At 35.1% G+C, this 16509-nt stretch overlaps 1 protein-coding gene across 2 annotated transcripts in view; it reads left to right on the top strand.

Annotated features, from left to right (window-relative positions):
- The window catches only part of LOC110461771 (secretin receptor-like), a 46764-nt gene that overhangs the window by 13811 nt on the left and 16444 nt on the right, over positions 1 to 16509 (top strand). The window lies entirely within an intron of this gene.

Here is a 16509-nt window from a genome sequence, read left to right as displayed (position 1 = left end):
GTGGAGTGTGTGTGATATTGCGTGCTAGCTGGAGATTCCTATACAGCCGCGTGGTGTCAGGGTAACAACAGGAATGAGGGGTTTTTATAAAATTTTCGAAGTAATTCGACTGACACGAGATATGTGTTCTAAGTAGAAGTACACACATGACATCAGCTAATGAATGTATTACGGACGAAACGGGAGTATACTATGGTGAAATTGATATATATGTCGCCACGTTTCATCTCGATATAGCTACCGACGTGGAGAATTAATACCAGAAAGGCTTGTTGGTGTCAATAAACGGTAGATGTATTCGGACCTGTCAAGGACTAACCGCATTAGTGAGGTCCAGTTTGAGCCATTCTGGATCACGTGACGTCCATTAGAACCAAGATGTATAGTACGGTGAGTAACTAATGGTTTTCTATAATAAAACTAAGTAGAAATTATTTACACCACTGTGTACGTATTGTAGTAAAATGCACTAAAGTTACTAACATTTGATAACAATGTTTTAAACAAAATCTGTTCCTTCGAGTTTAAAGACTATAGGCATGTATACCACCAAGAGCATCCCTGATTACATTAATCATTTACTATCTACGACCATCCGTGATTACATTAATCATTTACTACCTACGAACATCCGTGATTACATTAATCATTTACTATCTACGAACATCCGTGATTACATTAATCATTTACTATCTACGAGCATCCCTGATTACATTAATCATTTACTATCTACGAACATCCGTGATTACATTAATCATTTAGTATCTACGAACATCCGTGATTACATTCATCATTTACTATCTACGAACATCCGTGATTACATTAATCATTTACTATCTACGAACATCCCTGATTACATTAAATGTTTGTCCATTACCGTATTTAAGTATTGTCCATGTGAATCGAAATAAGCGACGCAAAAAAGGCTATAGACAAATGATGCATTTAAATATATATCACAATGGTGTACTGTTACTTAGAAAGCCGAAGGAACATCGGTAAAGTTTCGGACTAATTATGATAGATCTGGATTCGACTCTCAAAATTGACGTCGGATATTTTCCTCCCATGTATAGGGACCTTCGTACTGTATACGATCATCCTTTGCCTATTCTCGGGAAGACTCGATGTGGTTCTCGCTTTAAGAACGTAACATTACTTGGATCTACCCTGAATATGCATGACCGGTGTTGTCGATGAAACCAAAGGCGTTAACCTTCCGAAAGATTAATCCTTAGTTTTCTTGAAGAATTTTCAAAAGTTCGGATTTCGGCCTTGTATTGTGCATATTTGACGATTGGATACTCCTTGTATCTACTTTGGGTATATTCAGACAATGCGAAAAGTTTTGTATTGAGTGGATGTATTTAGGATGTGATCCTTTTTGTATTGATTCTGAGTTTCGTTTTTGGCCTTGTGTTTTGTCGTTTAATACTCTTTATTTCGATTTTTTAATTAAGATTTTGGCCTTGTGTATCGATAATGTGTTACTGTTTGTATTAAGTTATAGTCACGTTTTTGACCTTTTGTATTGACGTTTGATACGCTATATTTTTTATTATTAGCTCGTAGAACTGTTTGTACCGACTATTATATAGGATCTTGTAGTATTTGTTAATGACGATGTAGTTCTCTTTGTAACGACTTGAAGTTCGAGTTTTGTATATTTGGTAGATGATATGTGAGGTTTTTGATATTTTCTGTGAAGTTTATTTACTGAATAAAGTGTCGTATATATGTTGAGGTAAATACTTGAATAAGTAATGCATGAATTAAAAGTTGTAATTTTAAAAATCATGATTTATTGTTTACACATAGAAAATTAAAAAATACATATGTTAAGTCTATGATACCGGTACTGCTGAGGGTCGTTGTGACCTGATACTCTTCGAAAACTGTTCTAATTGGAATGTCGTGTTTTTATCATGTGCTTACGTATTTGTTAAAGACGATGTAGTTCTATTTCTACCGACGTCGAGTTAGTTTAACACTGACATAATCTCTCTCCATGGAAGTGCCCGAGGTCAACTTTGAGAGCAAAATCCAGACAATCATATCGTTAGTCCGACGCTTTACCGAGTCTCCTTTGGCCTTGTAGGTAACAGTACACCATTGTCGTATATTTTAATAAATAACTTGTTTATAGCCTTTTGTTGCGCCGCTTACTTCGATTCCTACGGACATTACTTAAACACAGTCACGAACACATTAAATGTAATCGGATATGATCGTGGTTCGTTAATGATTACTGTAATCAGGGATGCTCTTGGTAATAAACATGCCTATAGTTTTTAAATTCGAGGTGACAGATTTTGTTTAAAACACTGTTATCAACTGTTACATTCTAGGAAACACTGAACGGCTTTGTGATAAACAGATTAGGCAGAATCCTATCTTGCTTCCTCTTATTTCCCTCAATGCGATGCATGTTGTAATCTAAAGCAAATATATTGTAATGTTTCCTTAGTTTTAATATAAGATAATGAACTGATTCAAAACAATCTGGCTGACATGCGTCTGATTGTTTTACTGTTTGATGTCTCTCTCGACTGTTTTTAATGTCCTTGTTATGTAAAGTAATTGATTCCTGATAAAGAACATGGTATAATATATATTGACGTTAGATGTATGCTTATGATGTTAAACCTCTACTATTTTAATGTACAAACCTTGACTCTGGATTGTCTTCCAACTACGGATTACGTATTAGGCCAATATCGATCAGCGTTGGTGCTTTTCACATACCGCCAACATTGTGTACCTTGACTGAGATTTTAGATTAAGAATAGTATGCCTTGCCATTGCTAATATCTGTTATATCAATGTCAATACGTTAGGGGTTTTTTTCTGTATAAATATTAAAACAAAGTCAATGAAATTATATTTTGTTCATGCACGTACGTCGTATCAGTTAATATCAGAATGCGATCATGCGCAATGCAACAGATCGTAAGCTGGTACCAAGGTTTATTAACAAAACAATGTACACGTAATATCTTTAATGTATCACGCTACGTTAGATACGACCACTTAGTGATTAAGACATGTCCATGGCTTTTTGGTGACAGCTGTTTGTTGCATTACATCGTAGTATGTTTACCTGCATGTGGTCATTCAGTGATTCACTATATACTCATCGAGGAACAAGTATCCCTACTTATCAAAAGTGATCACGCAGTAAGAGAAAGGTGAGGGCAACAACATATTATATTTAATATAAAAAAAAATGTAATAAACTGTGGGAGACTTTAACATTATCACAGCGAGGGTATTTACCGAGAACATATAATAACAGCATCACGAAGATGATAAGCAGTCAGAAGTTATAATGATGTTCGTTGGAAGATGCAGGGCAGTTATATCTCGTGGCATTCTAATTTCCGCTATTATAAACAACCCCTGCGCCCTTCCATCCGGATCAGCAAGGCCGACTATATACGTTGAATCATTTGTTTCATAATTGTTGTAAAATAAAGTTTAAAACGAAACGAGCATATCGATCGAGCAAAAAAGGAGATTTACATACTTGTTTTACACAGATTGAGGTCACCATGATGATATTCCTTGTAATTTGATGGACTAGCAAGACTTTCTCCAAATCCAATGTTTAATATTTGAATTTCAGAAAACATTATATTAACAAGTGCATAATGAAATGGATGTTTTACAGAATTTACCGAACAAAAATTCCACAAGTGCGAAGTGCCGACACAGCGGTTGTTTTTGTTTACCTTGACCTAGATAATTGTTTATGTTTAATAGGTAATCACTTGTTGATTGATGTGTGAAGTACCACAGAGCCATGGATCACCGTAATACAGTAGTGAGAGATGTTACATCAAGGAATCGAAAAACCCAATCATATACAAGTATAATAATGCACAGATTGCGTTGCATGTCGGCCTTGAAAGGGTAGCCATAGTAGTTATTGCCAAAGTTTTAGGCAAGTCCAGTAATATTTCGGAAAAGAAATTGTGGAAAAATGATTCTCTAACAGACAGAAGATGGTCATACCATAATACGATTTTTAGTTATCATCGCCTATTGCAACGGCCTTCTTAATTTTCAACTGGCCTAGTTTCATTTAAATCCAATCATATTCAGTGCTATTACCCTGCAAAATGTGCAGAAAAATCAGGCTTTAGTATGCAAATCAGTTATATATAAATCATTCCCGTTATCAAACCTTGCCTTGGTCTATACATTATGTATTTTCTGACAAGGTATCTTAGAAATAAATCATACGGGGCGGAATTCAGTTACCAAAGTGGTGGATACGTAATATATGATCATTTAAATTAGTCTCAGTCTTTCTAACATTTATGTGCTGACCACATTTTATAGAAATCTGATCAAATATAAGATAGTTATCGCTTTGAAACGAAATGTGTACGGGACAGACAGTGGATATACCGTAACACTATTCATAGGAGATTGGTGTGAAAAAAGGAAAAAAAGAGGGGAGATACAGAAATAGGTATTTTTGAATTAAAAACATGTGGACATGTATTTACACATAATGTATGCTTACTCTATATATCTGTAGTCACCAATTGAAAATGTTGGTCATAGTACCATGATTAATACATTTATCACGTGGTCCTGGCTATGACACGATGGTCTACTTTCCATTGCGACGCACACTATGGTTAGCGATTAACTTATTAGAGTCCTTTGTTCAAGAGACGATACGTACAAACGCATTGTAAATACCAGCAACAGCGTTAAATTCGAAAACAAAAAAAAGATCTTTAAAGATGTCTTTCATTCAAATTATTTATGATTCTTTAATTTAAAGGAGACACCTGGAGACTAAGAAAGTGTTTTTGGATGCCATACACAAGCTATTGTAAAACTTAAATACATGTGCATACAGAAAAGGGGTTTTGTCTAAATACATCTACACTTGTTGTCAGGTACATGTGCGTGTTATCATTACCGCGTACACGCTAATGTATAAAGTGCTGGGACTGTCAGGTTTCCCCACTAAGTATACTACTCACCACTTGAGCTCCCGTTATATTGCGATAGGGATACAATACATATTATTATTACACATGTTAAGTATTGTCACCTTTGACAAACTTACCCTCTTGACAAATTTAGACCAATCATGTTGTAGCATTGATGTTATCACGGTCATCAATGCATCCATTCATTTAAAACCTCATCAGCTGGTCGTTACAAGCAAATATGAATATTACGTTAAATGTGTGCATTAATAAAAAATAAACGCAGTTTCAGAAGCTAATTAAATTTTCATATAATATGCAAGTTTAACAGTGGAACCATAACCCGCTATCGTATAGTAGGTCAACCTATTCCTTCACTATGATGAACATTGTATACATATGCCATAACTATATTGAATACATTTCAATACATTTGTATGCATGCGCTCTAAAAAGAATGACATTCTTTTTATTTCCTTTAGGAAACATGTTTGTAGCTTTCTACGATGAAAACATTCTCATACTACATAGGTTATAAGTTTCTTGCAATAAATTAGCTATGCTTAAAGGTGACAATACTTTCTACAAGTATTATTTGTATATATAATGTTTTTATATGGTCTAATGTCGGTCATGAAAAGGTAAATATTTGTTTTAATTATAATGCGAACAGTTTTGAAACTTTAATAACCCAACAAATATTTACCCTGATTTTGTTATACAGATGTAAAGCCATAAACCGTCTGATACAAACTATAACCTTTTTCGTGGCACTCCTTGATGAGTTCAACGTCAAAACAACAATGTAAACGAACCGTGGATTTCCTTTGGTGGCGGAAGTAGACGGTACGTGTATTATATTGACATTGTATCTACGGTATCTTTAACACAATGGAGTTGTAAGGTAGGCGTTATAATTGATAAAGGTGTGTCTACGAGGGATTAAACGTTTTACTCGGTGTAAATATCAGCTGACAATTTTAATGATTCGCTCTGAATTCTGAAAATTCGGTTATGATTCATGATAGTCAATGAGGTCATTATGTCATATGTATAACTGAAAAAAATATAAAGAATAAGATATATTTATCTTCATGGAGATTCCGAAAAAAACTAAAGAAAACATTTTTTTTAATAAGGATAGACGTCCCCTGCCTCGTTCCCGATACGCGTCATGTACATATATATCAAATAACGTCACGTTCTCAAAAAAAAGGGTCTGTGAAGTAACAACGTAACTAAGTATTTACTTTCTATAATTCCTATATACTTATTACGAACATATATTCACATCGTTGAAATGCTACACATGCAGAAAGGTTACGTAAATTTCATTATTGACCTCCGTGTGTCATCAGTAATAGAATAACTGAAATGTAGATAACACATTACTTTTAAATATGAAATAGATAGCGCTGCTATGGTAATAAATTTGAGTGTACTCATTAATGAATGATGACTAATGACGACCTAAATGACATCACACGTGGTGTAGGAACTGTTTATCTTTCTGAGACAGATGGTTTCATCTTCGGATCTTTGTTCGTGATGAATGTCGTTTTTGAACATGGCACCGCGTCAGCTCCTGCTGATGTAGATAAGCATAATATTTGATCTTTTATTGTTTTTTGTATGTTGACGCGGTGATACGTTAGGTCTACTGAAAATGACTACGTATCAACAGAGCCCAGAGTCAGTAGTACTTCTAGGTGGTATATTTGTCTATACAGTAGTGACACGTACCAATCATTGTTTACAATAAACACCACCTCTACAATATTCATACGGGATGTTCTCTTAAAGACAAACATTTCCCTCTTGTCTGGTGTTTACTTTAAACGAAGGTTGGAATTGAGCACACGTATACACTCTGTATATCAGATAACTGATAGCCGTTATAACGTACTGGTCAGTATCTTTGTTGTTGGTCATCGACTTATACCAGACGACCGCTGGACAGTTCCAGAGTAGGGCTGTGTATATAAGCTGGAGATGATACTGGTCGTGATATTTCGCAGTTTTCAGATTGTATATTACTGATTATTTGTGGACGACCTAAGAAAACGAAATCTGATACATCTATAACTGTTATACTTTATTTTTTGAATCGGTGTGACGGAGTGGTATGGACATTTGCAAGAAAGTATCGACAATTACAACAACCTAAATATGTGTCTCGGATGTACCGCTACATCGATTAGTGTTCCCTAGGTACGCTTCGAATACCTAATCACTGATACCTGATGAATTGGTCATTAACTAACGGTTAATTTCGCTTTTCATTTCTGACATCAAAGTGATATACATACCTTGTAGAGGTCCAGAACACGTCTATATTAAACAAACAGTATGTAACATGCTTTGTATCGCTCGATGAAATTGGAATTATCGTTCTTTCAATGGATGTCGTATTGATACAAAACTAAATCATTAAAGACCTTTGGGTTAAGTATTGAACTGAGTTGCTTTTCAGTATGGAGAGGCATTGTACAAGGTAGGTACTAGTACTGTGGGCGTCATTGTCACTCTGAAACAGCTCTTTTGTCGACATTCGAATCACACTCGAGAGTAGTTTGTCCCCATATACGTCAGCAGGCATTATGATATCTTCTTTCACTGGAAACAACGTATTCTGGAGTTAGAGTCAATGGATTATTTGCACCGTGCGTAGGTCAGTCGCAGACGTGGTAGTGCTTTTCCATTTTACGGAGGAAAGAAGAAATTATCGATGGAGAAATGTAATGGTGTGTTATGAAGAAGTGTTCGTTAGTCGCTGCGTTGTTGGTGTGATTGGCATATTGCAGCGAGGAACTTTCATGACTCTGTGAAGTCGTATCGTTTGGTTTTGCTGACAGCCCTATTAAGACGGGGATCTACCGTTGAAGTTGATGAGACTTGTTATAAAGGCTGTGTTTCTATAGGGGAGACTCCAGGTGTATAGATATTCTGTATAATCTGTTTTAATCGAAATCGTGATACGTTCCGAAGAAAAGGAACATACATCTTAGCAACTAGTGTGGATTGTATGCTCAGACTACGAATACTTATACTAGCGATTCGACAAGTATTGACCAAGGGCACCTAGAGTGGTTTGAATACAGGTAAGTTATACTGTATTAGGATTAATACATGTATGTTTAATAAAAAAAAAAAACATTTGAGCACAAGTAGCGTATAGTTTCATGAGGACAATAGATTTTGGTTATATTCCTATGGTTTTAATAAAGTTGTCGCAATGAGAACACAATGTTAAACAGCAAATAACCTGAACAATGGATAGATTGTTTAAAGAAAATCAGACCTATTGAAGTGATCAAAAACTATCTATGATATGACTACTGTGTTATGTATATTTATTGCATGACTCATTCGTCATGCTGTATATATCATAAAGCTACCATTTCAATTCGCATATATAAATGAGAATTTTGAAACCCGTATCGAATTCTGTCTTTTAATCTTGTCAAAGCTAGCTGCGATAGTAGCTTGACGATGGTCTGAAAAGTAATATTAATTTCCGATTCTTTGCATGATTTCTTTGTTTTGTGATAAAATGGATGATTATTTTAACATTTAAAAGTTTTATTTCTTTTATATTTTTATTTAATTTTTATCATTGTTTTATTTTATTTTATATTCTGCTCGGCAAAGCCTCTAAAACACGTTTAAGCAATGTCATTCAAAATGGAAAGCCATTTCAGATAGCAAACATTGCTGAAAAGTACAAACGAGTTTAAATCCTACACTTTGATTGAAATGGCTGTATCCATAATTGTGCGACCAGAAAAAAAACTTATATTCTGTGATAGAAAACCTGGTGTTCTTGGCTTTCCCACACTCTGCTCCTCCACATAGTTTACATTATGTCAGGCCTTCATTGATTCACCAGCTCCGCCCTCCGGCTGTCAGCTAGATACACATATTGTTAGGTACACTATCAACCAGATAGCAAAAGTTTTTATCTTCCTGTGTTATTTTTAGAACTGACAAATTATTTTTATATTCATTATCTACAAGGAGCACACCTGGCATTTTATTCATCATCTGGTCGACACACATTCAGTGGAATTTACATATTGATATATTACATAAACTGGAATAGACGGTGAGTTTGTTAACTACTACTATACGGTATTAAAGAGTGTTACCACACTATTTTGGTAAACATCTAACCACTGTGGAACCGCGAAAACGTTAAGTACCACTATGGTATCATGCTTATAATTGGTAATAACAAAGATATCATAATAGAAGTTGGTTACATATAGTACCCCCATCTAGTCATGATTAACTATCTAGTTTGTCTAACCACAAACCTCGTGCCTTTATACAATTTGAAAATTAACTAACTCGAGTTAGATTAACATGATAGCTTATCATGGCGCGTTTGAAAACATCTATGTAACCAACCACTTGTATGATACTTTTGTTATTACCAACCTCTAGTATTACACTATTGTTTAACCAACCTTGAATATACACTATTGTTTAACCAACCTTTAGTATAAACTATTGTTTAACCAACCACTTGTATGATACTTTTGTTATTACCAACCTCTAGTATTACACTATTGTTTAACCAACCTCTAGTATTACACTATTGTTAACCAACCTCTAGTATTACACTATTGTTTAACCAACCTTTAGTATAAACTATTGTTTAACCAACCTCTAGTATGCTACTTTTGTTATTACCAACATCTATTATTAAACTATTATTTAACCAACATCTAGTTGTACGCTATTGTTCAACCAACCTCTTGTATTACACTATTGTTAAACTAACCTCTAGTATTATACTATTGTTTAACCGACCTCTAGTATTACACTATTGTTTAACCGACCTCTAGTATTAAACTATTATTTAGCCAACCTCTAGTTTTACACTATTGTTCAACCAACTGCTTGTATTACACTATTGTTTAACCAACCTCTAGTATTACACTATTGTTTATTCAACATTTTGTATACCTTATTGTTTAACCAACATTTAGTATACACTATTGTTTAACCAACCTGTTGTATTACACTATTGTTTAACCAACCTCTAGTATTACACTATTGTTTAACCAACCTCTAGTATTACACTCTTGTTTAACCAACCTCTAGTATAACACTATTGTTTAACCAACCTCTAGTATTACAATATTATTTTACCAACTTCTAGTAATACACTTTTGTTGTGACCAACCAGTAGTATTATATTATTATTGTAACCAACCTCTCGTATTTTACTATTGTTGTTACAAGCCTCTATCACAATACTATACAGGTACTAAACGTTACTTTGATACAAGAGTTTGGAGAACTGTTACTCCATAAAAACGTTCGTATTGTATTTGAAAATGACATATTTCCCTTGAATCATGCACCGTCTGTATCTGATGTGGAAACAATTAACATGGCCTATGACGTCACAAAGTATTTTAACATGAACATGAGCAGGTTTAATCAAAGAGTCGTCAGTTTGGGAACCAATAGTGGTTGTGGGAGACAACAATAGCATTATGATAAATATGAGAAAGTGAGTTACAACAATAAGTTTACGGTAAAGTGTGTTCAACATCTAACTACCAGGGTACATGTACCTAGCTGAGGTTTGATATATGATAGCATGGTAAGTCTGATATCTCTATATAGTCATGGTACATTTTCTAGCCACAGTGGTATACTTAAGATTGGTCTGAAGTCGTAACTGTGCAGAAAGGTGTGTGAACAGACAAGCAAATATCATGACACTTATCACATATAAAATATAACTTATACAAAGTAATTATGTATAAGTATTCACATATTTTATCGTACATATTTTATAACATTGGGAGTACAAGGATAAATGTTGGAGTTAATTGACAATGATGCACATTAATGTTGATATTCCTTTATGGTATATGTTTTGTAGCTAATAACCAATCATTGTATGAGTTATACACGCAATTTGATTCGTATCTCCTTTGTTGCTGATAATGCCTTGTTTTTAGTTGTACTTTGCTTCTGATGTGGTCTTTTGTTTCGGTGTGTCCTGAAGTTGTCCTTTTATATAGACTTATAGACCTTTTTGTTTTGAACTGGCATATCGTAGTACATGTTGACGCTCTAGCCGATGTGCATGTCGTATGTTGTACCTCTTGTTCAAGTCGTCATCTTCCCCCCTATTTGAACAATCAACAGTACCATGTCACTGATATATCTTAAGGTTGTATGATATAACAGAAATCGGGGAACGAGGAAAGAAAACACCTACTGTTACCCACTGCATGTAGCGTAAAAGGCGACTAATGTTGAGCGTTTGCTTAGGTGAGGAAAGCTATAGGTTCTGTCCCCAGCCCGGGACATACCAACGTCTTTAAAAATGGTACTTGTGACCGGGCAGAATGATGTGCTTGGTGCCTTCGGCGTGGTAATTCAGTGAAATAGCACTATAAAGTCGGCATCAGATCTGCGCTATCACAAGGAGGCAAATATACCTTGTCTCCGGTACACATACACAAATGCACGCATTATACTATTACACACATAAAGGCACGTATTTAAATGACATCAGCTGTTGATAGGACGTTACATAATATAAACCCAAACGAAATCGTTTTGACTGCCTCCGACTATCATCCCCTCTCTTATTAAGATATACTCTATGTATACACTTCCCCTCCTAACATAACGACACTCCTTGTTATTTTGTCACATTTTAAGTCTTCGACAACACATAGCGTCAACACATAAGAACAAATTATGACACAGCGTCAACACACGAGGACAAATTAACACATAGCGTCAATACACAAGGACAAAGTATAACACACTGTCAATACAGAGCGCTAAAGTATAACACCCTTTCAATAATTTAGGACACAGTATAACACACTGTCAATACACAGCGCTAAAGTATAACACCCTGTCAATACTCAAGGACAAAGTATAGTACACAGGCAATACACAACGCTAAAGTATAACACCCTGTCAATAATAGGACAAAGTATAACACGCTGTCAATACACAGCGCTAAAGTAAAGCACAATGTTAATACACAAGGACAAAGTATAGCACACTGTCAAAACACAAGGACACAGTATAACACACTGTCAATACACAAGGACAAAGTATATCACACTGTCAATACACGAGACATATATCGAAGCGTCAATGCTCAAGGACAAATTATAACATAACGTCAACACGCAAGGACAAATTATAACATAGCGTCAGCACACAAGGACAAATTAACACATAGCGTCAGCACACAAGGACAAATTATATATTATATAGCGTCAGCTATCTGATATAGGCCTATATATCGATAAAGTTGGTCGATTGTGCAAATGGAGGGACCATGTTTTTATTTACAAAAGGAGGGCCTAGTCATCACTGAACCATTGGATGTCAACCCTTTATACATATCGGAATTTCGTATATCGATATTGTCAACCGGTCCCTCTATCTGCATATATGGTCTAGGTTCCTCCATTTATAAAACAGACCAACCCCTATCGATATATTAGCCTATATCAGATCGGCACCTCCCTTTGTATATAACATGCATACATTAGCCCCCTGTCCTTTCCTGTCCATATTGATCCGGTACAGATGTATTGTTATTTATGATGCATGCTTTATCTTTATAACTATGAAGTCGATATTACCGTCTCGACTCAGCCCTAAATGTCATATACAAAATGTACTTCACTAAATGAAAATTTATTTTACTTCAAATACACACATCAATAGCGTTATCGCGAAAGACCAAACACAAAAGTCTTATTACGATCCAAACACACGGCACAAATTTAAAAATAAAAGAGATATTGAACTGTATTGTGTATAACAAAACCTCATGTCTGATAATGATCCTTGGTCGTGAATTAGACACGAAAAGCAGAAAGACATGGTGGGGAAAAAAACAAAGTAGTCTTTCGCGTACCGAGGTACTCCAACGTACTCAATTGGCGAAATCTACCCAATTACCTAAGTTGATTTCGAATGCAATGCTATCCAATAGAGAATGTGTTATCATTACATTGTGGAGTATGCCAGACAAGTAGTTATGTTAAAAGTATAAGTTCAAAAAAATATGTGGTAGATTAAAACTTTAACAAATGCGGAATAGGAAGTGAGAGTTTGGGATGTCATTTTGTTTGATGTCTGTTTTGAAATGTTATTTCGGTCGATATCAACATATCAATAACTTGACGTTTTATATGGATGAAAATGCCACTTGGGATATTATTTTCGTTGGAATTCCAGAAATATAGGTGTACATTTTACGGCAGAGCAAATACCAGTTGTTCACCCATAGATAATTTTGTCATATTGTCTTGATGTGATGGAGTGAGTTTTGTCCTTTTGTGTTGGTGATGTATTGTATTTTGCCCTTGTGATAATGTTTGTCCTTGTGTGTTGGCGTTGTTCCTGTGTGCAGAGATGTTCTAATATACTGCATACATGTTGCCGACCTACTGGTATAACTACCACATAAGTCGTAGACAAACTGAATGGCAGTTCAGTGTTCAGTGTAGTGTAGGTCGGCGACATTCATGCAGTTAAGTGCCTATATTTTTGTTTTAATTAATAAATTGCAATTAAAATTGATATGTTCTCCTTCGGTTATAAATTCTCCGTTGTTATCGGCGAAGCCAGATCAATAACTAGAACAGTTACAAATTGACAGGTAATGCCACGCTTTGTCTCGCTCAAAAACTCAAATTAAAAAAAAAGTTTTTTTTCTGACTCATTTGTTTTTGTAATTTTAAGAAATGAAAGACGGTAACAGTTTTATATATATCATAATCATATCAAATAAGCGCTGATTAAAGTGCTGGGGTACGTTTATATAATGCTTTTTAAAGAACAATTTTCCGAGCACGTAGTCATGCAATCACAGCACTAGTGATCAGGAGATGTATTGATACAATGCATATAGCATTGCAGTTATGCACTCATAAATAAACCCGCATTGTCCTTGTGTATTGACGTTGTTTTGTGTGTTGACGCTATGTTTTAATTTGTCCTTGTGTGATGACGCTATGTTTAAATTTGTCCTTGTGTATTGACGCTGTGGTATACTTTGTCCTTGTTGTGGAAAATATGTTAATTTATACATAGTTAGATTAGAATTTCATTTCAATTTGTCCTTTTTGAGTTGACGTTATGTTATCATTTGACCTGGTGTATTAACGCTGTTATATTTTGTTCTTGTATGTTAACGGTGTAATATACTTTTGGTCTAATTTTCTGTTCGACCGACCGAACAATCAACACTATTTTAAGGGGCATGTTTGACATAGTGACTGAAAATCTAGGCTATATATAGATTTCAGGTAGTAAGTATTATATCAGAATGTGTACTTACTTAATTGTGTTGTATTGTAATATGGTTATTTATAGAAACGGTAGGAGAGCAAATATACATATCGATAATAGGTACCAACTGAAAAGTAATGTATTGGGTGTATACATATATACTACAATAATAATTGTTTACACTCTTTAACATTCCCGTGAGATATATTTGAATAACTCGGAGAACAAATATAGGACTCCTGTGGGAGGTAAGCGTTCCCACGCGAATTTCTACCGACACAATATAAAGTCATGTTCTTTTATATATTCAATCAAGCAACTGATGTGAACCCAAGCCCGTTCTAAAAACTGTAGACAGCGAATTCGTTAAAGTTCAAAACGATTTTACAACTATACTCCTAATTCAATCCAACCTCATATCTATTCGACACTTTAGACCACTTCTTTCGTGTGCACATTCACGAAAATTAGACCTGTTGTATCCCACTTCATGATAACATTTTGCGACTAATATCAGGCCCCGTTATTATGGGATATTCGTTTGTGTCTTCTGCTTACAGATAAACTAGAATTCATCTGCTGTGCCAATGCAACACATGAGGCCTCGATACTGTCTTGCTCTCTTAACTGTTCGTTGTATCTCCCTAGAAACCTCTGGTAAGCTTAGTCTAAGAATCAAATGACCGGATGGAGCGTGATACTACCGTGTTCAGAATATGAAATGTTTTTGTTGAAATAGCATTATAACTAAGCCTTTTGGTAAACCTTTATAACTCTAATTTACGTCTTTGAATAATCTGAGCAGAGCCGAGGACGAGCAACCATGAACAAACACCTACTGGTGCCTTCCGTAATATGCATGTACTATCTACAATAATCAAAATGAGGAGCACGAATGTGCTGAAGCCTGTGCCACGAGTTTTGCCTATTCCTCAACTACTTCTTTACTTTTTTACATAAAACAGATACTATTACCTGAAACTGCATTGTTTCTCACTTTTAACAGATTATAGACATTTATTTAATGCTCTGTTTTGCAAACCTTGCGCTACTTCAATCATTACCGTAAATGTCTCCCAAACAATATGCCTTGATCTCTAGGTCAAACATGTAACTATTTATTACGTAACAAACCGAAAGTATCAAAGCCACATGTATTCATCAAAACTGTTTACATATCTGGCAGCATAGGGGAAATAATCAAATAATCTGTTTCGATGACCCCAAATGCCCTCATAACAAGAAAAACCGTATATGTCCTTGTCAACCCCAATATTACAGGCATATCATCCGACATCGATTGGCAGTTTTATTTCTACTAAAGTTGAGAGGATATCTAATACAGTCTATTTCTGGATCAGTCAACTAAAATATATCTAGTGTCTGTCGTGAATAAATCTAACATTTTAAATTCAGTTTGTGTAAACAGTACATAACGGGGGACACTAAAATACACATCGCAAACAAAGTTACCCGCAAAATCATCGGACAAAATAATTCGATCAATAAAAAACAGAGCGTTGTATTTCATATAAGAAATTGAGTCTTAATCTTGTCTTACATTGAGATACTTTGATATGCCTAAATAGAAGGAAACACAATGCAAAACGTTAAGGTTTAACGAGGTGAGAGGAAGGTAACGCCGGGAACCTTGGAAGGTAAACTAAGTTTCCCGGACGCCAGAAGTCTTACTCAAGTCTGCTGTCACACCCACAGAGATCAAAGCTACGTGTTTGTGATATGATTTGGCATTAGCCAAGGGTTGTTTTAACTACCTCCAGAAACAGTGATAGTTTTATGACATATTTACAATATATCATGTCCGCCTTCAAATACAAACCTGTAGCTAGCCTGTACGGATATATACAAACCAGGAACCAAGGGTCCTTACACAACCTGTACTATAGTACGATGTGTTTAGTTGTAGATGTTACTTGAAATGAAATGGCTGTTCCTTAAAACCTCATCCTTAACGTAAACAACCATGGCGTAAAGCGTGTCCAGTATAAATATTTAAAAACAAAAACGACATGTGCATTCGGTATCTTTTGGTCTTATGTAATATTTAGTTACTCACCGACTTGTGTATACAGTGGTGCTTTTGATGTTGTTACACTATTTAAATGTTACAGACGTTACAAACGTTGTCTGGTTTGTAGTTTATATACTTTGATTTTAGCTGTAATGCATAATTTCCGCTATTTAGTCCAATGTCGTTATTAAAGGGGTAATCAACACTTCACCAAAACAGTTTCGTATC

The sequence above is a fragment of the Mizuhopecten yessoensis genome, unplaced genomic scaffold, assembly GCF_002113885.1.
Source record: "Mizuhopecten yessoensis strain PY_sf001 unplaced genomic scaffold, ASM211388v2 scaffold10661, whole genome shotgun sequence".
NCBI classification, from domain to species: domain Eukaryota; kingdom Metazoa; phylum Mollusca; class Bivalvia; order Pectinida; family Pectinidae; genus Mizuhopecten; species Mizuhopecten yessoensis.
This window is presented reverse-complemented; position numbering and strand designations above follow the sequence as displayed.